Raw genomic sequence first — 23,627 nt, 5'->3', positions numbered from 1 at the left:
TGGCTCTAAAACTACTTCAGAGAGGGTTACAGAGGAAACAATGGCAGAGGTAGAGGTTCTAGCACACGCACCTCCCCCTCCAATACAAAACAGTGACTTACCCAATTTCCCCCCCCCCGACCATTTAACACCTGTCAGGGAAAGACTGTCAAATTTCTTACCAGCTTGGAAGTCAATAACAACAGACAAATGGGTTCTACAAATGATCCGTTCTGGTTACTGCTTGGAGTTCATCAACACTCCTCCAAACATTCCCCCAAAGTCACACAAACTCTCACCGGATCATCTACACCTCCTCAAACGAGAGGTCTCTACTTTGAAAAGGAGCTATAGAACCCGTACTACTACAACACCAAGGGTCGGGCGTGTTCTCCTTTTACTTCCTAATACCAAAAAAGGACGGGTCTCTCAGACCAAGCTTGGATCTCAGAGAACTAAATTTTTACATAGTCAGACCATTTTCACATGGTAACACTTCAACAGGCACTACCTCTTGTGCAAGAAGGCGACTTTCTGTCCACTTTAGACTTGAAGTACGCCTACATTCATATTCCAATCCACCCTGCTCATCGCAAATTTCTCAGGTTTGTGATAGCGGGCCAACATTACCAATTCAAGGTACTACCATTCGGCATCACCACTGCCCAAATAGTATTCACAAAATGTCTGGCGGTAGTAGCTGCTCATCCCAGGAGACAAAGCATCCATGTCTTCCCATACTTAGACGACTAGCTCATCAAAGCCAGCACGTACCAACAGAGTCTCAAATACACTTCCATAGCCATCAAGTTACTATATCAACTAGGGTTCACAGTCAATGTGCCAAAATCACATCTACAGCCAGCCAATATTCAGAACTACCTAGGAGCCACTTTGGATCCTCAAAAGGCTCTAGAGTTTCCCAAAGCAGCCAGAATTTACAACATTCAGGCTTTGATTCTTCAGTTTCAACCCACTCATTCTCTTCCAGCTCGGGCTTACATGCAACTGCTAGGGATGATGGCATCTTGCATCATGATCGTCCAGTATGCCAGGCTCCACATGCGTCCACTTCAGGAATGCTTAGCCACTCATGGAACCAGTCCCACGGTCTATTAACCGATCTAGTGTTGGCAAGCGGCCGACCTCATCGCTCTCTGCAGTGGTGGAACACACAAAATCTGTCAAAAGGACAGCTCTTTATAGACCCGGTTCCACAGGCAGTTCTGACAGCGGACCCGTCTCTAACTGGATGGGGAGCTCATCTACAACAACACAGTGCAAGGACTGGGGAGCCACCAACAAAAGTTGCTCAACATCAACCATTCTGATGGATACATCTGCCAGTGGATTCCTCACCTTGTGAATATCCCCTGCGCCAGCATTCCACTGAACTTTTTTCCCCAACTCTCTACGCCGACGTGGACGACGTCATAATGCATCGGCTCCGCTCGCGACTCCGTATGACGTCACCGGAGCAATAAGAGAGCCACGTCGGCGTGATGACGTCAGTTCCCTTTTTTCCGCGCCGTCGACGCCCAACGGTTTTTCCAGTACTCTCCTGCTACTTGGTAGTTGTTACTGTTATCGAAAATCTGTAATGTCTTCGACGAGGAAGTCGGGTTTTAAGCCCTGTAGGGAATGTGGGGGCCACATGTCTATAACGGACCCCCATGATGATTGTTTGTGGTGCCTTTCGTCTGACCACGATGTTGAGGATTCTTCAAGCTGTAGGAGGATGAATCCGAAGGCATTGAAGGAGAGGAAGGCGAAGCTGTTTATGGCCAAGGTCGGAAAGGAGAAGAGAGGTAGAAGGAAGGAGAAGTCGAGGCCGGAGTCGTCGACTTCGAGATCATCGAAGTCGAAGAAACATCATAAAAAAAGGAAACATTCTTCTCGGCGCCGGTCTTCAAAGAACAGGAGGTCAAGATCGGCTTCGCCTCGACGACGCCGAAGTAAGGAATTGTCACCTTCTCCTTCTCCTTCGAAGTCTCCGGAGGGTTCTCCTTCGCCGAAGCGGGCTCCAGCGCGGTCACCGGCGCAGTCCTCGGCGCAGTCACTGGCACCTTCTCCGACGATGTCTCCTGTTCCAGTGGAGTCGCCTGTTTCTGATGGTGAGCAGGAACAAAGTAAGGAGCCTTCTCCAGGGCCTGAGGATTCTTCGGCTCCGGCGGAGGACACTGCGGCGCCTTTGCCAGATACTCCGCAGAAGGATACAGGTCCTGTTCCTTATCCTCAGTTCCCGGCTCCAGGTACTGATTCTTCGCATTTTTTAAATGCCATGTATGGAATCTTCAATCGGGCTGCCTTCCCATCCGGTGCACCGACTGGTTCCGTGGGTCCTATGGCGTATACTTTGGGGGTGCCGCAGCATTACGCTCAGGCCACGTTTATGCCCTGTCGATGGCGCCTTCGTGGCAGTTTCCGGCGCCGTCTGGGGATCCATCACGACTTCGGCTGGATCGTCCTGCTTCGGAGCCTTCCCCGACGCCGTTGCCGACTCCCTCGGTGCCGCATCCGGCGCCGCCGACTCCGTCTTTGGCGCCGCCGACTCCAACACCTCTGGCTCCACCGACGCCGCGTACGACGTCGGCTCCACTGATTCATTCAAGAAGGGAGGCCCAAAGGGTCTTGGATGAAGAAAGGTATAGAGTGGAGGTAGAGGAAGGTGAAGTGGACACGTCCTCTGATGAGTTTGAGTGGATACAGGAGGCTAGTGGCCTGGATACGACCCCTGAGTGGGAGCATACTTCAGCTAGATCCTCTCCACCACAGGAATTGGTTCCTTACCATATGGTTATTAAAAAGACCGCAGAACTGTTAGATTTGCAGTTACCCTCTGCGGAATATAAGTCTAACCTGCTAACGGAGGTGCTGCACTCACCTACTTCAACTTCAGAGCCTTTACTGCCTTTTAATGAGGCCGTTTTGGAGCCTGTTTCGGAGGTATGGCGAAAACCACTTTCTTCTCCGGCGGTTTCCAGGCAGGTGGCGAGAAGATACAGGGTGGCACCTGGGGATCCGGATTTTCTTTCTACACACCCGTCTCCAGAGAGCCTGGTTGTCCAGGCATCCTGCTCGAAGCATGCTTCGGGGGCGTTCTCTCAGTCTCCTGCAGATAGGGAGTCCAAAAAGGTTGACCAGGCGGCTAAGAAGACTTTCTCTTCGGGAAGTATGGCACTAAAGTCTACCAATGCCACGTGCTTGCTGGGTCGTTATGTGCATGCCTTAATGGACTCAATGAAGTCTTTAGTCCCTAAGCTGCCTGAGGGTGATAAGGCGTCCTTCATAGAGGTGGTTGCAGATACTCAGGCTGCTGCTAGACAGGTGATCCAATCAGGGCTCGATACAGCAGATTCGGTGGCGAGGATAATGGGCTCTTCCATAGCCACAAGAAGGCAGGCATGGCTCCGTTCTTCTGGCTTCTCCGCGGCTGTTCAGGCCACATTAGTGGATTTGCCATTTGATGTACAGAAGTTATTTGGAGAGAAAGCTGACTCCGCCCTACAAAGATTTAAAGACAGCAGGGTAACGGCCAAGTCTTTGGGTCTGCAAGCTCCTGCTAAGGGATCTGGTTTTAAAAAGTTTAGGGGTTTCGGAAGATCTTCCTTTCGCTCCTTCCGACAGCCTCAGCAGCAGCAGCAGCAGCAGCAGCAGAATCCCCTCTATAGGTCCTATAGGGGGAGACAAAGGGGTCGGAGAGGTTCTAGACGCAACCCCTCTTCTTCTTCCTCCTCCTCTGCTCCCAATGAGGCTTCAGGGAAGCAGCCCTAGATCCCCCATCCCGGATCATGTAAGACCTGTGGGGGTCGGGTGTACTACTTTCTGCGGGGTTGGAAATCTGTTACGACAGACCTTTGGGTTTTGAACCTCGTGGAGACTGGGTACGCCCTTCCCTTTCAGGAGTTTCCTCCCCCTTACCCTCCTTGCCAAGGTTACTGCTCAGAGGACCAACTGCTTCTTCTGCAGAAGGAGGTTCTAGCTTTGTTTCAAAAGGGTGCGATAGAGGTGGTTCCGGAGCAGGAAAGGGGTCAGGGATGCTACTCCCGGTATTTCCTGATTACCAAAAAGGACGGCAGATTTCGTCCGATACTGGACCTCAGAATCTTGAACTTTTACCTGAAACCGGAGAAATTCAAGATGCTGACCCTTGCGCAGGTTCTTCAAGCGTTGCAGCAAGGAGACTGGATGGTGTCGCTCGACTTGCAGGACGCGTACTTCCATGTCCCAATCCTGAAGTCGCACAGGATGTATCTCCGTTTTACGGTTGGGTCGCAACATTACCAGTTTGCGGTCCTCCCGTTTGGTCTTACTACCGCACCTCGAGTCTTCACGAAGGTGATGGCAGTGGTGGCTGCTCATCTCAGGAGGTCGGGGATTCCAGTTTTCCCCTACCTGGACGACTGGCTTCTGAAGGCAGAGTCCCCAGAGATGGTGCAGCGTCATCTGCAGGTAACATCTCAGCTGTTATTCGACTTGGGTTTTTCGATAAATGTGCCCAAATCTCACCTGGTGCCCTCTCAACGCAACCTGTTTATAGGGGCAGTACTGGACACTACTGTGTGTCGAGCATTTCCTCATCCTCCAAGAATTCTCGACATACAGGAGATGGTCCCTTTATTCCACAATGGAGCGGTTGTTCCAGTTCTGAAGGTCCTTCGTCTGCTCGGTCTGTTCGCTTCCTGCATCCTGTTGGTCAACCATGCACGCTGGCACATGAGGGCGCTCCAGTGGTGTCTCCGCAAGCAGTGGTATCAGCACAACGGAGATCTCAGGGAGTCGATCAGGATCTCCAGAGAAGCTGCAGCGGATCTATCTTGGTGGAGCATGGAGGGCAAAGAAAGTATGAGAGAGCTCTTTCAGGACCTAAATTGCTTTAACAAAGACTTAAATAAGTTCTCATCTACCAACATTAAATAAGCAATTAATCAAGAAGAAAATATTATTTAATAACCATTTTTTATTTTTTCACTTTTTTCAATTTTAAGTGGGATCTATTTAAAAACCTTACCGTGTAAACATTTCACATATAAATTCATTAGATAATGTACAAAACAAAAACAATTTCATTTAGATGTACATAACCCCGTAACTAATATATCACACAACAATTCATACTCTCAGACATACATCAATCATACTCATACTCTAAAAATAATGGCAAGCATTTAGAGGTTTGGCAAGATCCCCCAGAGAGAGCTTGGGGGGAAAAGAAGACAGCAAAAAATACAGTTTTTTCAGATCGTGCTGAGTTTCTTGAAACCTCTCCTCTAGATGGGTAGGATAGGCCTACGCGCGTTTCGGTGAGGAAACACCTTCTTCAGGGCCACCAACTGACAGGGCTACCAACTGACAGGGCTTTAAGATGAGACGGGGTTATCTGAGTGGTAAGATACACAATCAGAGTGCCAATCACGATAGTAGTCTTATAGGCAATCTTATCTGTTCGGTATATTTCAGGGCATGCTGCGTTCTTACGCATTTACGAGAACATTAGGATTCCTAGTCCAGAAGCGGGTAGGGACTCTCTCAATCAAATGTTTAGCTCCACATTGTCCGCTGTGTGATTATAACCTTGATGGTTCTGCTTGCACTGCCCTTTTGTTTTTTTAAAAATGGTAGTGATTTCACTACTTCAAGTGCGTATAAGTTCTTCTTAGGGCAAGATTCCACGCTGTGCACTGTATACACCGATACGGTTAAATCTGATTGCTGCTTGGATGTCTCTAATTTTAGCAGAGTGTCGGTGTCACTCGAACATCACCACGGACAAGTTCTTCCTGGGCAACCTGTCTCAAGGAAAACCCTTTCATCTACCTCCATCGGTGGCCACAGTGATTACGGATGCCTCCACCCTGGGGTGGGGCGCTCATCTGGGGCATCTGGAGAACAAGGGTCTTTGGTCTCCAGAGGAAAGGCTGCTTCATATCAACCTTCTGGAATTGCGGGCGATTCGTTTGGAGCTCAAGGCCTTCCTCCCTTCCCTTCGCGGTCAGTCTGTTCAAGTCCTGACGGACAACACTACCGCGATGTGGTATGACAACAAACAGGGAGGAGTGGGGTCTCTTTGTCTATGCAGGGAGGCCCTACGTCTGTGGACCTGGGCTCAGGTCCATCGGATTTTCCGATGGCAAATCATCTGGTCGGGGTGCTGAACGTACGTGCGGACAGTCTCAGTCGGCAGTTCTCCGCCGACCACGAGTGGAGGCTCCATCCGGAGGTGGTTCGTCATGTCTTTCGGACGTGGGGGACACCTCGGGTGGAGCTGTTTGCCACCCTTGAACGCGCACTGCCCGTCATTCTGCTGTCTCCAGTTTCCGATGCAGGGGGCGTTGGGGGACGCGTTTCAGTTGAGTTGGGGCTCACAACTCCTTTACGCGTTTCCTCCCATACCCTTGATTCCTCGGGTTCTGAGGAAGATTCGCCAAGACCGGGCCAAGTTATATTGATCGCCCCGGATTGGCCAAGAAGGGTGTGGTACACAGATCTTCTCCACCTCTCCTTATGCCCTCCGCTCCGTCTCCCTCTGAGGGCAGACCTCCTCTCGCAGTCGGAGGGGCAGGTTCTACACCCCCACCTCCAGAGCTTACACCTTCATGCCTGGAGATTGAACGGGGCAACCTGAGTTCATTCTCTCTCCCGCCTGATGTGGTGGATGTTATTTTATCGGCCAGGCGACACTCCACCAAGTCCATTTACTCCTACAGGTGGTCTAAATTTGTTAAATGGTGTGGAGAGAGATCCATTGACCCTTTAAAAGCTCATCTTTCTGATGTGCTCCAGTTTGCTCTTTCCTTGGCTCAGCAGGGCTGTGCTGTTGCCACGGTCAAGGGCTATCTTTCGGCCTTATCGGCTTTTCATACCTTCCTGATCAACCGTCTCTATTTAAATCTCCGGTTGTTCTGAGGTTTATCAAGGGCCTTACAAATATGTTTCCTCCCACTCCCTTTGTAATGCCACAGTGGGACCTTAATCTTGGCTTAACTTTTCTGATGGGGTCCCCGTTTGAGCCTCTTCATAGCTGTCCTTTGAGGCTGTTGTCCTTTAAGGTGGTCTTTCTTGTAGCCATAACCTCGGCAAGGAGGGTGAGTGAGCTTCAGGCTCTTAGTTCTAAACCCCCTTTTCTTACATTACATGCTGAAAGGATGGTTCTCAGGACCAGGGCTGCTTTCCTGCCAAAAGTTGTTACTCCGTTTCATTTGGGGCAGTCCATTACTCTCCCTGTTTTTTATCCACCTCCTCATCCTTCCAAAGAGGAGGAAAGACTCCATTGCCTGGATCCAAAGAGGGCTGTGAGTTTTTATTTGGAGAGAACTAAAGACTTTAGTCTGGACGATCAGCTCTTCGTTGGCTATGTGGGTCATTCGAAAGGAAGAGCGGTGCACAAGCGCACTTTGTCGAGATGGATTATCCTTGCCATCAAGATCTGCTACGCCCTGGCTGGTAAGACTCCTCCTGAGGGTATTAGAGCTCATTCAACTAGAGCTAAATCATCTACATCTGCTTTGGCCAGGGGTGTTCCTGTGGCAGATATTTGTAAAGCCGCGACTTGGGCCTCCCTCCATACTTTCGCAAAGCATTATTGCTTGGCCTCTGAGATGAGGAGGGAGGGCCACTTCGCGCGCTCTGTCTTGCAAGACTTTTTGGTATAGGAAGGTGGACACCCTCCTCCGGGAGTGGGGACTGCTGTGGGAATCTATTCACAAGGTGAGGAATCCACTGGCAGATGTATCCATCAGAAGAACAAGTTACTTACCTTCGGTAACGCTTTTTCTGGTGGATACAGTATCTGCCTGTGGATTCCTCACTGGCCCACCCGCCTCCCCGTTGTCCACCTTTGTATACCTTAAAAGTTGTCTTGCTTGAGATGTTGTTACACTTTCTTGTATATTGGTAGGAAATGCTTGTTTTATTTACCTTTCCTTTTCCTTGTATACTTTGTGTATATGATTGTATATTGTATACTGTGTATACTTTGTATCTGTCGTTGGTCCACCTGTGCGCCTCGGAGGCACGGAAAAAATGGGTGGAACTGACGTCATCACGCCGACGTGGCTCTCTTATGGCTCCGGTGACGTCATACGGAGTCGCGAGCGGAGCCGGTGCATTATGACGTCGTCCACGTCGGCGTAGAGAGCTGGGGAAAAAAGTTCAGTGGAATGCTGGCGCAGGGCATATTCACAAGGTGAGTAATCCACAGGCAGATACTGTATCCACCAGAAAAAGCGTTACCGAAGGTAAGTAACTTGTTCTTTAGAGCTCATGGCCATATTTCTGGCCCCCAAAGCTTTTCAAACCAAGCTGGCGGGAAAAACTGTCCTGGTTTGTACCGACAACATAAGAGCTATGTATTACAATACAAACACAGGGGTAACACACTCCCTCCAACTGTCTCACCTAGCCCAGGACATGTGGAGGTGGGCCATTCATCACAAGATCTATCTCCTAGCAGAACATCTCCCAGGAGTAGACAATCAGATGGCAGACCTGCTAAGTCGTCAGACACAGCAAGTCCAATAATGGGAACTACACCCTCAAGTTCTCCTCCCACTTTTTCAAATGTGGGGCTTTCCAGACCTAGACCTGTTCGCCACGCACCTAAATGCAAAATGCCCAAACTTCGCATCCAGGTATCCACACCCATTAACCAAAGGCAATGCACTATGGATGAACTGGTCAGGTATATTTGCTTTCGCTTTTCCGCCTCTCCCACTCATTCCATTGGTGGTTTGGAAACTCAAACAAGCATCCTTGACACTAATCCTAGTTGCTCCCACATGGGCACGTCAACCATGGTTCACAACCCTATTGGAACTCTTGATAGTTCCTCATCAAAAACTACGTCTTACACCCAATCTCCTCACACATAGCCATGGAGACATAAGACACCCAGACCCCAGTCAACTCGATCTGGCGGTCTGGCACCTGAAGTCTTAGAGTTTGGCTATCTTAGTCTACCACCAGACTGTATGAATATCATCAAAGAAGTTAGACGTCCTACCACAAGAGCCTGCTATGCAGCAAAGTGGAAGCGGTTTGTGATTTACTGTAATAACAACCACATCAACCCGCTGGATGCTTCTGTCCAAAACATTATATGCTATTTGTTACATATACAACGTTACAATCTAGCATACACGTCCATAGGTTTACATCTAGCTGCATACCTACAAAATAGACAGCATCTTTCTCTTTTTAGAGTACCTGTCATTAAAGCGTTTATGGAAGAACTCGAGTTATTCCCACGAGACACCCATTTGCTCTGGTATGGAATCTCAACATTGTCCTCACTAGACTAATGGGTCCGCCATTTGAGCCATTGCACAAATGTGAACTGCAATTTCTCACATGAAAAACTGCTTTCCTGGTGACTATCACATCACTCAGAAGAGTAAGTGAGCTTCAGGCATTAACTATTGAAGAACCTGTTTTTGCAAATGAACCAAAATAAGGTAGTTCTTCAGACTAATCCTAAATTCCTTCCTAAAGTCATATCTGCTTTTCACATCAATCAATCTGTTGAGTTACTAGTGTTCTTCCCTCAACCAGATTCAGTAGCGGAACGTGCTCTACACACATTAGATGTAAAGAGAGCATTGCTGTATTACATAGAAAGGACAAAACCTTTCCGTAACACAAATCAATTTTTTTGGCGCTTTTGCTCCACCACACAAAGGCAATCCCATATCAAAATCAGGAATTGCAAGGTGAATAGTAAAGTGCATTCAAATCTGCTACGCAACAGCGAAACAAACATTAACAGTTTCAACTAGAGCACACTCTACACGCAAACTGGGGGCTTCTATGGCTTTCTTAGGAAATCTACCCGTAGATGACCTATGCAAAGCTGCAACATGGTCTACACCTCACACATTCACAAAACACTATTGTGTAGATGTGTTAGCAAGACAACAAGCTAGAGTGGGCCAGGCAGTTTTACGTACACTATTTCAGACCACTGCAACAGATGCAGGTTAGCCACCGCTTTGGGAGATAACTGCTGTATAGTCTATGCATAGCATATTATCTACAGCTGATATGCCTTGAACGGAAAATGCTACTTACCCATATGCATCTGTTCTTGGCATCTGTTCTTGGCATATCGAGCTGTAGAGTCATATGCGCCCACCCACCTCCCCGGGTACTTATACCAGTTGCAGTTATATCTTACTTAGATACATGCATTTATGGACATCTCCTTTTACTACTCCTTTCTGATGGATACATCTGCCTGTGGATTCCTCACCTTATAAATATGAATATCCCCTGCGCCAGCATTTTTTCCTAGTTCTCCACGCCGACGAGGACGTTGGCTCTGCTCGGGACTCCACATGACGTCACCGGAGCCTCGTCGGCGTGATGACGTCCGTTCCCTTTTTTCTGCGCCGTCGACGCATAACGGTTTTCTGGCACTCTCCATATTTGTGGAGTTACTTTGTTGTTTCTTCAGCGTTAACTGTTGCTAGAAGTAATGTCTTCTTCGAGGAAGTCTGGTTTTAAGCCCCGAAGGGAATGTGCGGGTCACATGTCCATCACTGACCCCCATGAAGATTATTTGTGGTGCTTATCGTATGATCACGACATGGAGGACTGTTACTGTTGCAGGAAGATGAACCCCAAAGCACATAAGGAACGGGAAGCAAAGTTATTTCTGGCCAAGGCGAAGAAAGAAGGTAGAGGGCGCAAGCATGATATGTCGAAGTCATCGACTTTGCATACGTCGAAGTCGAGAAAACACATGAAAAAGAGAAGACATGGATCTCGGTGCCACTCGACGAAGGGTAGGGCTTTGAGATTGCCTTCGCCTGCCCCTCGACGTCGCCGTAGGTACTTTTTCTCCTTCGCCCTCTACTCGTGCGACTCCGGAGAAGTCTCCTTCGCATAGAGGCACTCTGGCGCAGTCTCCGGCGCCGAGGGATTCACCAGCTTCCGTCGCCGAGCCGGTTTAGGATGTTCAATCTTCTCCTGTGCCTGAGATTAAACCGGTGGATTCATCAGTGGATCCGATCGTTCCGAAGTCGGACACTCCCCGTTTGGATACTGGTTCGAATCCATATCCACAATTCCCGGCTCTAGGTGCGGATCCGTCGCATTTTTTAAATGCCATGTATGGAGTTTTTCAAAGGGCGGCTTTCCCATCCGGAGCACCTTCTGGTCCCGTGGGTCCGCTGGTAATCAATTTGGGCGTGCCCCAACACTATGCCCTGACACCCTTCATGCCGATGACGCCGTCATGGCAATTTCCGTTGCCGAGAGTCTCGACGCCCTTGATAGAATCTTCGGCGCCGTCTGGAGAGCCTTCCTCTCGGCCTCGTGTGGATCTTGTGGATCTTGTGCCTCCATCGGAGCCTCCCACGACGCCTGCTCCGGAGCAGTCGGCGCCGCGTACGGCGCCACTGACGCCGCGTCCAGGGATTCGTTTACGGAGAGAGGCTCAGAGGCTTTTAGAAGAGGATCAGTATCGTAGAGAGAATGTAGAGGAGGGCGAGTTGGAGGAGTCTCTGGATGCATTTGAGGGAATTCAGGAAGCGAGTGGATTGGACACCTCCCCCCAGAGTGGGAGCTCTCTTCCACAAGGGCTTCACCTCCTCAAGAGGTAGCTCCCTACCATTTCGTGATAAGGAAAGCTGCGGAGCTTTTAGATTTGCAGCTACCTACTGAAGAATATAAACCGAATTTGTTGACGGAGGTGTTGCATTCACCTTCCTCCATAGTCGAGCCTCTGTTACCTTTTAATGAAGCTCTTTTGGATCCTATCATCGAAGTTTGGCGCAAACCACTTTCTTCGCCTACTGTTTCTAAGGCTGTGGCTAGAAGGTATAGGACTGCTCCAGGGGATCCAGATTTTCTCTCTTCTCACCCATCTCCAGAGAGTTTGGTGGTACAAGCATCCTGCTTTTCCACAGGCCCCAGCTGACAGGGACTCAAAGAAAATGGAACAATCAGCTAAAAAGGTTTTTCCCTCTTCTAGCATTGTACTGAAATCAACCAATGCCACTTGTCTGTTGGGCCGCTACATACATGCTTTGATGGACTCGGCAAAGCAATTGGCCCCCAAGTTGCCTGATTAAGAGAGGGGAAACTTTATGATGATTCTGTAAGACGCTCAGGCTGCGGCTAGACCGGTTATTCAATCAGGCCTGGATACAGCTGATTCAGTAGCCAGAGTTATGGGCTCCTCCATAGCTACAAGAAGGCAGGCTTTGCTTTGTTCTTCTGGATTTTCCCCTGAGGTCCAGGCCACTCTTGTTGATTTGCCCTTTGACGGGTCGGAGCTCTTTGGGGGAAAAGCAGATTTGGCCTTACAAAGGTTTAAAGACAGCAGGGCCACTGCGAAATCCTTGGGGTTGCAGACCCAGTCGAGAGTTTTTGGCTACAAGAAATATCGAGGTTTTGGAAGGTTTCCTTTCACAAAATCCGCTCTATAAATCTTATAGAGGAAGAGCAAAAGGTCGCCAGCATGGTTCTGCCCGCAATCTCTCCTCCTCCTCTTCTGCCTCCCCCGCTCCCTCTGGTACCGCAGGAAAGCAGCCCTAGATCCCCCATCCTGGGTCATGTGGGTCCTGTAGGGGGTCGGCTGTCTCACTTTCTGCAAGGTTGGAAATCAGTCATGACAGACCTTTGGGTTTTAAACCTTGTGGAGAATGGGTACGCTCTTCCCTTTTGGGAATTTCTTCCTCCTTACCCTCCTTGCCAAGGTTTTTGCTCAGAGGACCATTTGCTTCTTCTGCAGAAGGAGGTTTTTGCATTACAAATAGGTGCGATAGAGGTGGTTCCAGAGCAGGAAAGGGGTCAGGGATGTCCTCCCGGTATTTCCTGATTCCCAAAAAGGATGGCAGGTTACGTCCGATCCTGGACCTTAGGGTCTTGAATTTTTACCTGAAGCAGGAGAAATGTAAGATGCTGACCCTTGCTCAGGTTCTTCTGGTGCTGCAGCAAGAGGACTGGATGGTGTTGATCGACTTGCAGGATGCGTATTTTCACATCCCTATTCTGAAGTCGCACAGGAAGTATCTCCATTTTATGGTTGGGTTGCAACACTACCAGTTTGCTGTCCTCCCGTTTGGTCATACTACTGCACCTCGAGTCTTCACAAAGGTGATGGCAGTGATGGCATCTCATCTCAGAAGGTCGTAGATTCCTGTTTTCCCCTATCTGGACAACTGGCTGCTCAAAGCGGAGTCACTAGAGATGGTGCTTCATCATCTCGGGTAACATCTTAGCTGTTGTTCATCTTGGGTTTTTCAATCAATGTGCCCAAATCTCACCTGGTGCCCCCCTTCCAGCGCAACCTGTTCATAGGGGCGATACTGGACACTACTTTGTGTCGAGCATTTCCTTCTCCACAAAGAATTCTCGACATTCAGGCGATGATCCCTTTATTCCACAATGGAGCGGTTGTTCCAGTTCTGAAGGTCCTTCGTCTGCTCGGTCTGCTCGCCTCCTGCATTCTGTTGGTCAACCATGCACGTTGGCACATGAGGGTGCTCCAGTGGTGTCTCCGCAAGCAGTGGTATCAGCACAACGGATATCTCAGGGAGTCAGTCAGCATCTCCAGAGAAGCTGCAGCGGATCTGTCTTGATGAAGCGTGGAGGGCAATCTGTCTCAAGGAAAGCCCTTTCATCTTCCTCCATCGGTGGCCACAGTGATAACGGATGCCTCTACCCTTGGGTGGGGTGCTCATCTCGAGGAACTGGCGATCAAGGGTCTTTGGTCTCCAGAGGAGGCCTTTCTCCCTTCCCTTCGCGGTCAGTCGGTTCAAGTCCTGACGGACAACACTACCGTGATGTGGTATGTCAACAAGCAGGGAGGAGTAGGGTCGTACCGTCTCTGCAGAGAGGCGTTGCGGCTTTGGTCCTGGGCTCAGGACCATCGGATTTGCTTGTTGGCGAATCATTTGGCCGGGGTGTTGAACGTGCGTGCGGACAGTCTCAGTCAGCAGTTCTCCGCCGACCACGAGTGGAGGCTTCGTCCGGAGGTAGTTAGACACGTCTTATGGACGTGGGGGACTCCTCGGGTGGACCTGGGTGCCACTCTCGAACGCGCACTGCCCGTCATTCTGCAGTCTCCGATGCAGGGGGCATTGGGGGATGCGTTTCAGTTGAGTTGGAGCTCTCAACTCCTTTATGTGTTTCCTCCCATACACTTGATTCCTCGGGTTTTGAGGAAGTTTCGCCAAGACCGGGCCCAAGTCATATTGATCGCCCCGTATTGGCCAAGAAGGGTGTGGTACACAGATCTACTTCACCTCTCATCACACCCTCCGCTCGTCTCCGTTTCAGGGCAGACCTCCTCTTGCAGTCGCAGGGGCAGGTTCTACACCCCCACCTCCAGAGCCTGCACCTTCATGCCTGGAGATTGAACGGGGCAACCTGAGTTCCTTCTCTCTCCCGTCTGACGTGGTGGATGTTATTTTATCGACCAGGCGACACTCCACCAAGTCCATTTACTCCTACAGATGGTCAAGATTCGTTAAATGGTGTGGAGAGAGATCCATTGACCCTTTAAGGGCCCACTTGTCCAATGTTCTTCAGTTTGCTCTTTCCTTGGCTCAGCAGGGTTGTGCTGTGGCCACGGTTAAGGGCTATTTGTCGGCCTTATCGGCTTTCCTGTGTCTTCCTGATCAGCCGTTTTTATTTAAGCCTCCTATCGTTTTGAGATTTATCAAAGGCCTTACCAATAGGTTTCCGCCTACTCCCTTTATTATGTCCAGTGGGATCTTAATCTTGTTTTGTCTTTTTTGATGGGTTCCCCTTTTGAACACCTTCATAGCTGTCCTTTGAGGCTTTTGTACTTTAAAACAGTCTTTCTTGTAGCCATTACCTCAAGCTCTTAGGTCAAAACCCCTGTTTTTGACCATACATGCTGAAAGGATGGTCCTTAGGACCAGGTCTGCTTTTCTGCCTAAGGTAGTTACTCATTTTCATCTGGGGCAGTCCATAACTCTCCCTGTGTTTTATCCTGCCCCCTCATCCTTCCAAGGAGGAGGAGAGACTTCACCGCCTGGACCCTAAAAGAGCGGTGAGCTTTTATTTGGACAGAACAAAGGACTTCCGTTTGGACGATCAGCTCTTCGTGGGCTACGTTGGACACTCAAAGGGCAAAGCTGTGCACAAGCGCACTCTATCCATGTGGATCATCTTGTGCATCAAGATCTGCTACCCCCTTGCTGGTAAGGAACCACCTGAGGATATTAGGACTCCTTCTATTAGGGATAAGTCTTCCACCTCTGCTTTGGCCAGAGGTGTTCCTGTAGTGGACATTTGTAAGGCTGCGACTTGGGCCTCCCTCCACACTTTCGCGAAGCATTATTGCTTGGATTCCGAAACGAGGAGGGAGGGCCATTTTGCGCGCTCTGTCTTGCAGGACTTTTTGGTATAGGAAAGGTGGACACCCTCCTCCGGGAGTGGGACTGCTGTGGGAATCTATTCATAAGGTGAGGAATCCACAGGCAAATGTTTCCATCAGAAGAACAAGTTACTTACCGTCGGTAACGCTTTTTCTGGTGGATACAGTATCTGCCGGTGGATTCCTCACTGACCCACCCGCCTCCCCGTTGTCCACCTTTGTATACCTTAAAGGATGCCTTATTTCGCTTGTTGTTTTACTTTGTATCCTCTTTCTATCTGGTAAATTTATAGGAAATGCTGATGTTGTTTAGCTTTCCTTTTTCATTTTGTACTGTGTATTTTGGTTCAACTGTTGTGTACTGTGTATACTTTGAATCTGTTGTCGGTCCACCTGTTCGCCTCGGAGGCACGGAATAAATGGGTGGAACTGACGTCATCACGCTGACGAGGCTCTCTTATGGCTCCGGTGATGTCATGCGGAGTTGCGAGCGGAGCCAACCCGACGTTCTCGTTGGCGTGGAGAGCTAGGAAAAAATTCCGCGGAATGCTGGTGCAGGGGATATTCATAGGGTGAGGAATCCACAGGCAGATACTGTATCCACCAGAAAAAGCGTTACCGAAGGTAAGTAACTTGTTCATCTCCATTATCGCACTCTGCGGAGAAACAATCTAACAATGGAGTTGATGCCCATGCGTACTATCACCGAAAGGAGGAGTCACCTACCTCGTGACTGCAAAGACTTCTAGAAGAAAAACAAAGTGCAAACATCCTAACCCAACACTAGATGGTGATATATGCATAGCATATGACTCTAAAGCTCTATATACCAAGAACAGCTGCATACTGGGTAAGTAGCATTCTCCTTTGTCAGGATGGATGAATCAAATGTTACTTGATATGTCTCCTGGGGAATGTCTTTGGCATGTTTGGGATGCTAAATTGGGAGGGGGGATAATGGGCTTATTGCTTTCTGCCAAATACATCATGGGCACGCAGACATTTATACTGCACAGGTATGGTTAGATGAATTCCAAGGAGGAATCTACTTCATGATCAGAGTTAGAGAGGTCAATGCCAGAGAAGGTTAGAATGTGACATGGATTGTAAGAGGGCTGAATAATCCTAAAAAAATCAGACCGGTGTTGGCTTACTTAGATAGGCACCAAGTTAATCTGGCACTACTGCAGCAGACCCACCTCACGAGAATAGCAGAGAAGCAGGTCGAGTCTAAATGGGCAGTGGTGCGAGCGGCACCCTCATATTCATCATACCAGGGGGGTGCTTATATTAGTGAAAAGGGGTACACTTTTTTCGCTTACACATACGGAATTGGATGACATCGGCCGCTTTACGCTCATACAGGGTAATCTTTATGGAACGGAAATTACTGTCATCACGACATATGGGCCAAATGTCGATGAACCTGAGTTTTATCGTAGATTGGAGAGTAAAGTATATGCCCACCAACCAGAAATAATTATATGAAGAGGGGATCTAAATTCCATTTGGATCATGACATGGATCGTAGTGTGGTCACGAAATGGCAGGGTAAACGATCCGAACAGGTTATTCTCTAAATTATGTACTCTCATAAGTTAATCGATATCTGGAGAGCTCGGTATCTCTTGGCACGGGAAGGTACACAAATCTTCTCAGTACATAAAACATGGTACAGATTGGATTATTGGCTTATCTCTGAGGCTGTAGCTCCGTGGGTGAAAGAGGTTGCACATCTTTCACGTACCCTATCTGACCACTCACCTATGGTGTTAGATTGGGGATCCCCACACATTTGGCCCAACCTTTTCAGTGGAGAATGCAAGCAACATCGCTGCTTGACCCTATTTTCAGAGAGGGGGTGCGGAAGGCTATTCATTACTTTACAGAAAATGAGGGCACCCACTGTGCCCTCATTTTCTGTAAAGTAATGAATAGCCTTCCGCACCCCCTCTCTGAGGGGGCAGGCCCTCTCTAGGAAGGTTTTAAGGCAACAATTCGGGGTGCCTGCATTGGATTGCAGGTGGGAGTGATGAGGGATTTGCTCTACAGGAGGCACACAATTAAGCAGACACTAGCTGGGTTGGAGAGGCAGTATGAGGATTACCATAGCATAGAAATCCTGGCAGAAGTTAGGTAACTGATCACAGAATATAATGAGACAGCGGATCAAGAAATAAAGTATTTGTCCTGGCGCTGGTTTGCTAGACCCTATTGTGCAGGTGGGAGACCGGGCTGTAGTCTGGCCTCTAAGATCAGGGCACCTCATACACAAGAATTCATCACAGAGTTAGAATGCCCGGATGGGACAAAAAGCTACAGCATGTCTGAAATATTAAACCAATTTGTAGATTACTACTCAGAATTATATGGGCCGTGGGAGGCAGATAATGGGGAAGAGACGCATGCCTATTTTGAGGAAATTGCGCTCGCTTGGTTATCCCCGGGGCAGGGAGAATTTTTAGTGCACCCAATTACAGTTGATGAGGTGAAGGAGGCCATTCAAGCGTTACCTGGCGGCAAGACGTCAGGCAGCCATGGGCTGCAAATTGAATTTTATATAACGTACTCGGATCTGCTAGTGCCGCAATTACATAAATGTATTTTGAAGCTTATAAGGTAAAACTGCTCCCCCAACGCTGCGTGACGCACTAGTGATCACTCTACTAAAGCCAGGCAAACATCCGTGAGATGCGATTCGTATAGGCCACTATTCTTTCTGAATATAGATACGAAGATCATAGCTAAAGGTATAGCGACTAGACTGCATCTGTTGCTTCCGGCTCTGGTGCACCCGGACCAGTCAGGCTTTGTCCCAGCCCGATCTACCACACATAATCTGCGAACTCTGTTTGCCGTTCTACATCATCTTGACCGATACTAAAGGTGCGGCTGTGCTATTAGATGCAGCCAATTCATTTGACTCCGTTCAGTGGAAGTTTGTTTGATGTGCTGCATCGCATGGGAATGCCTTATGCATTTACGCCCTGGTTAGACTTACTTTATACAGCACCGGTAGCCAGAGTCTGGATTAATCACCGTCATTGTACCGGTAGCCAGAGTCTGGATTAATCAGTCATTCTGCACTCATCCCAATATGCAGGGGAACACGTCAGGGATGTTCAGTATCCACATTACTGTTCGCCCTTGTGCTGGAACCCTTGCATGTAGAGTGCGTCGGAGACATGCGGACGCTGCGCTGAGATTTCAGGAGCACCCGCTGGCTATATCGTATGGGGACAATATAGTGCTTTATGTCCACAATCTGGAGTGTCGAGCCAGTCAGATATCTGAGGGTTTGGATTAATAGGGACCCCGAAATTGTTCAGAGAGAAAATTATGGCCGTGCGCTGGTGAAGGTTGAGGAACAAGTAGAGCGCTGGATTACACTGCCTTTGCCACTGTCGGACAGGGTGGCGGTTTTAAAAATGGTGGTTCTTCCTAGATTTCTTCATCTATTCACTAACGTCCCCCTCAGCCTGTCTAAAGTTTTCTTTGCCTCTTGGCGCTCTGTTCTATGTAGATTGGTATGGGCGGGGAAACAGCCTCTGTGCCACTGGGATGTCCTTACCAGACCATATGCACAGGTAGGATTTGGGGCCCCTGACTTATATGTACATTACCTGTGTGTACTAGTGCACTTCGCACATTATTGGTACTATCCCCCGCCTTTCCTACCCCATGTGACAGTAGCAGCAGAGGGTGCATATCCAATGCCACTAACTGCTATGCTACCACGTACACTCTAATAATGTCACCGGCGGGTAACGAGCGCGATAGATTGTACAGTCAAGGCTTGACAATCGCTAGCGGCACGAGTGGGTAAACTGTAACTGTATGCCCCTGCACTGCCATTGGCATACCACCCTTACATCTCTGTGGCACAGGAGCCTAAAGTGCTTTCTATTTTAGCTGATTCAGGGATTGTCAGTTTGGGTGACGCATATCCGGAAGGTATGTTCATTGCCTTAGAGGCGTTGCAAGCGAGGAGCACCAGTACCCCTCAAAACCATAAACTCACTAGACTCAGCTGCACCACTGACACTGAAACCGCTACAGATTATGCTCACCAGCTCTTGCCGCACTAAACTGATCACCCGATTATATAACGCAATGCAGGCAGTCACTGCCCCGCAACACAGCAGAGGAATGGAGAGATGGAAGGCAGTACTTGGCACTCCAATAACAGGGAAAGATTGAGAATCCTGCTGCACTTTAAAAAGATATTTAACGGCTAACTGTAATTTGCGGATTATCCATTTTAAATATGTACAACAACTGTACTATTCCCCCAAGCAATTGCACAGATTTGGTTTGAGAGAGACAGCCAACTGCAGGCGATGCAAAAGGTGAGACGCTGATCTGGCGTGCTATTGCGAAAGAGTACACAAATTTTGATTACCCGTTACTAAGGCGTTATCAGACATGGTCTTGGAGCCGGTGGGCTGCAGCCCCGCAACTGAGTCTTTTGGGTCTTAGTGGACACTTGAAGCCACAGAACCGGAGACTGGTGGCGGTTGCACTCTTGCTAGCAAAAAGGAAAGTGGTTCAAAACTGGGAGGGCAGAGGTGTCCCCAAATTCCAGCTTATGCTTAGAGGACATCACATATTCTAGAGATCAGCTGACCCAGGATTCAGAGGAACTTCCACTACCGTCCAGACCTAAAGACATTTGGGCCCCCTTCACCGCATATCTGTTGACTAATCAATGTGTACGTTCACCTGATGATTTATCTATTGTTTAAATGTTTGGCTAATTCCAGCTCTCCTCCTGAATATTCTCGGTATACCATACCTGGTGAGCCAGGTCAAAGCGGCCCGCTGCTGCGTATGAAATGCTGGGCAAACAACTATTGTAATTCAATTAACAAACCCCACCTCCCCCTTCCCAATTGTGGGAGCAAGGTAGGCAGCAAAAACACATGAGTACAGGGCAAACCGTACAAATACCATCAAAGTTAAACAAAGAAATACAGGAGAAGTGAATAGTTATCTGAAGGCTGCTGGAGCAGCAAAGAAAGAGGACAGAGCATCAACGGGGATTGTTGAAGGATGGGCGCCACTCTGATTAGAGGATCCGTTTGTTTTGATTTCCCAAGGAATGATGGGAAATGTAGCGTTCAAGGCATATGAGCTGCAGACCACACACTTAGGATAGTAGATCGCCATCTGGTGTTGGGATGGATGCTTGCAGGTTGTTGTTGTCTTCAGAAGAAGTCTTTGGTCACGAGATAGGTGACTCCTCCCTTGGACGACAGTGCGCATGGGCATCAACTCCATCGTTAGATTGTTTTTTTCCACCATTGGGTTCGGATGCAACTTTTCCGCTCCGGTTGTAAATATCAATTCCAAGCTTTTCGAAGCGCAAAACTTCACACAAAACATCGAAGCACCTTCATCCTCGACATCAATTTCATCTGCTCGATTCCGGACGTCGACGCGGGCCGCTGGGCCTATCCACGCCGTGAGGCCTACAGCTCATGGAAAGGACGCCTTTCAAAAAATGCCCCCAGTGTGGAGCAAAATTTCCGCACAGTGACCACCACAAAGTCTGCAACCTGTGCCTATCATCGGAACACGACGAGTCCAGCTGTCCAGCCTGCGCATCCTTTCGATCCAAAAAGACCATTCGAGATCGAAGGGCCCGACGACACATCATGGCACAGAGAACAGCTCCGGAACCAGAGGACATCTTTGATGAAGGCCCCAATGTCCCGGAAGAAGATTCCGAAGACCTACAAATAATTTCCGAAGCAGACGACTCAGATGACCCCATCACTCCTGGGCAACGTGTGAATACTACTGCCCCTGCCCCCAACCCCACCAAATCCAAAGGCATTGGTCAAGACTTCAACCTGCTGGCCCCAGTCGAGACCGAAAATACCCTTCAGAAGCCCCGCCTCCGGGCTCGGCTCCGAAGAAACATAAGCCTTCCGGTAGCTCGGGACCGAGCAAACCGCATGTCATTGTCCAACCGGCACCCTCGGCACCGAAGACAAAAGACCACTCGGCACCGAAATAGTCTCCAAGCCTTCAGCCCCGAAAACACCAAGGCCAATAGACAAACCGGCACCGAAGGTTCCCAAGCCTACAGATACACCTTCGGCTCCGAAACCGACATCGGCACCGAAAACATCACCGGTACCGAAACCACCGGCTAAGGACTCTCATATGCCTCCTAAAGCCAAACAATCCACCGATCAACCAAAACCTCGATCGGAACCGAAAAAATCGGTACCAAAGAATGTTCCTGAAGAACAAGAACTTTTTCATCCAGATCCCAGGCAGAAAAAGATTCATATCAACCCCAAGACTGGACATGTCACCGCAGTGCCATGTAAAAAACGGAAGCTGGACACACCACCTGCCCCAGTTCCTGTAAACAGGAAGGACTCTGCAACATCCCCTATCCCTCCTTCCTCTCCTATACTGCCTTATATCCCACCCCCTCTGCCTACACCACCCTTACCTATACCCTCTCCATCACATACACCACCTCCTCAGAATGATGATGATGACCTAGGGGTTGGGGGTGACCCTCATGATCCATTCACGGATCCAGACACCTCACCGTTGGATGATTGGGCATTCCCTTTACCAGACATGCCTGACCCTCAGCCATATCCCTCTAAACCATCGCCTCCTGACGATCACCTGGGGTTTGGCCAATTATTAAATAGAGCAGCACTATACCACGGCATCACAATACACTCAGACACACCAGAGGAAGACTTCCTATTAGACACTTTCGAACAGCCTCAAAAGTCTGTCCAAATTCTGCCCATGATTAAAGGAGTCATAAAACGCCCCCGAAGACTTTAAAGACCCCATTCGTGCCAGGGTTCTCAACCCACGGATCGAAAAGAAATATAGGCCTGCCCCTGAAGATCCTAATTACATCAAAGGGCAAATCTCTTTGGATTCTTTGGTCGTTTCCAATGCCCGGAAACACGCCAACGCCCAAACCACAGGAGATACACCACCCCCAGACAAAGAATCCAAACTGTTAGAAGCCTCTGGCAAAAGAGTAGCAGCACAAGCCGCTAATCATTGGCGTATTGCCAACACCCAAGCCCTCCTAGCACGCTATGACAGGGCCCACTGCGATCAATAAGACTCTCTTACAACATCTGCCAGACCAATATAAAACCTAGGCAAATTACCTTATTCAGGAGGGAAAACTTATTTCATATGCAGCAATTAAATGTGCGCTTGACGCCGCAGACACCGCCTCTAGAGCAATTAACACAAGTGTGCTCCTTCGACGACATGCCACGGCTAAGTCCATGGGAGCATTACAGTCTCCCCAACCACGTGGCTCCTTTCGGCGCTCCTTCTATAGAGGAGCCTCTAAAAATATGGGGACAGACACCTCCTCTACATTCAAAACCACTACATAAACATCCCCCAGTAAAGGATATTTTAGAGGCGGATACAGAGGAAACAACAACAAGAGGATAGGTCGAGGTAATCACAACCCTCGGACCTCCCCTGCCACAAAACAGTGACTTTCCTCCACTCCCCCCGAGACCATTCCACTCCGGTCGGGGAAGACTAAAACAGTTCCTACCTGTCTGGAACTCCATCACAACAGACAAGTGGGTAAGACAAATTATCCAGTATGGTTACTGCCTGGAACTCACAACTACTCCACCCCACATACCGCCCAAACAGCGTTCCATGTCACAAGACCATCTTACACTTCTCAAACAAGAGGTTCTTTCATTGCTTCAAAAACACGCAATAGAACCAGTTCCCTTAGAACATCAGGGTACAGGGGTATACTCACTCTACTTCTTAATCCCCAAAAAGGACGGGACTCTAAGACCAATACTCGACCTCAGACCCCTAAATCTGTATATCAACTCAGATCATTTCCACATGATCACTCTTCAACAAGTGCTCCCACTACTGCAACAAGGCGATTTCCTTGCCACACTAGATCTCAAGGATGCCTACTCCCACATTCCCATACATCCTGCCCACAAAAAGTATTTAAGGTTTGTGGTGGACGGACAACACTACCAGTTTACAGTCCTTACATTCGGAGTAACAACTGCACCCAGAGTATTCACAATATGCCTAGCAGTAGTAGCAGCACATCTCAGAAGGCAACAAATTCATGTCTTCCCGTATCTAGACGACTGGCTAATAAAAGCCAAGTCATTCAACAAATGTGTTCTACACACTCACCAAACCATCCAAATCTTACACCACTTGGGATTCACAATAAACTATCCCAAATCTCATCTCCAACCCTCTCACATACATCAGTATCTAGGGGCCACCATAAACAACT

At 48.8% G+C, this 23,627-nt stretch overlaps 1 protein-coding gene across 1 annotated transcript in view; it reads left to right on the top strand.

The window, feature by feature from the left end:
* Nucleotides 1–23,627, top strand: part of MARCHF6 (membrane associated ring-CH-type finger 6) — a 1,340,093-nt gene that overhangs the window by 787,457 nt on the left and 529,009 nt on the right. The window lies entirely within an intron of this gene.

This window comes from Triturus cristatus, chromosome 5_2 (genome assembly GCF_964204655.1).
Source record: "Triturus cristatus chromosome 5_2, aTriCri1.1, whole genome shotgun sequence".
NCBI lineage: Eukaryota > Metazoa > Chordata > Amphibia > Caudata > Salamandridae > Triturus > Triturus cristatus.
The sequence above is the reverse complement of the archived record's forward strand: the minus strand, read 5'-3'. Positions and strand labels throughout refer to the sequence as shown.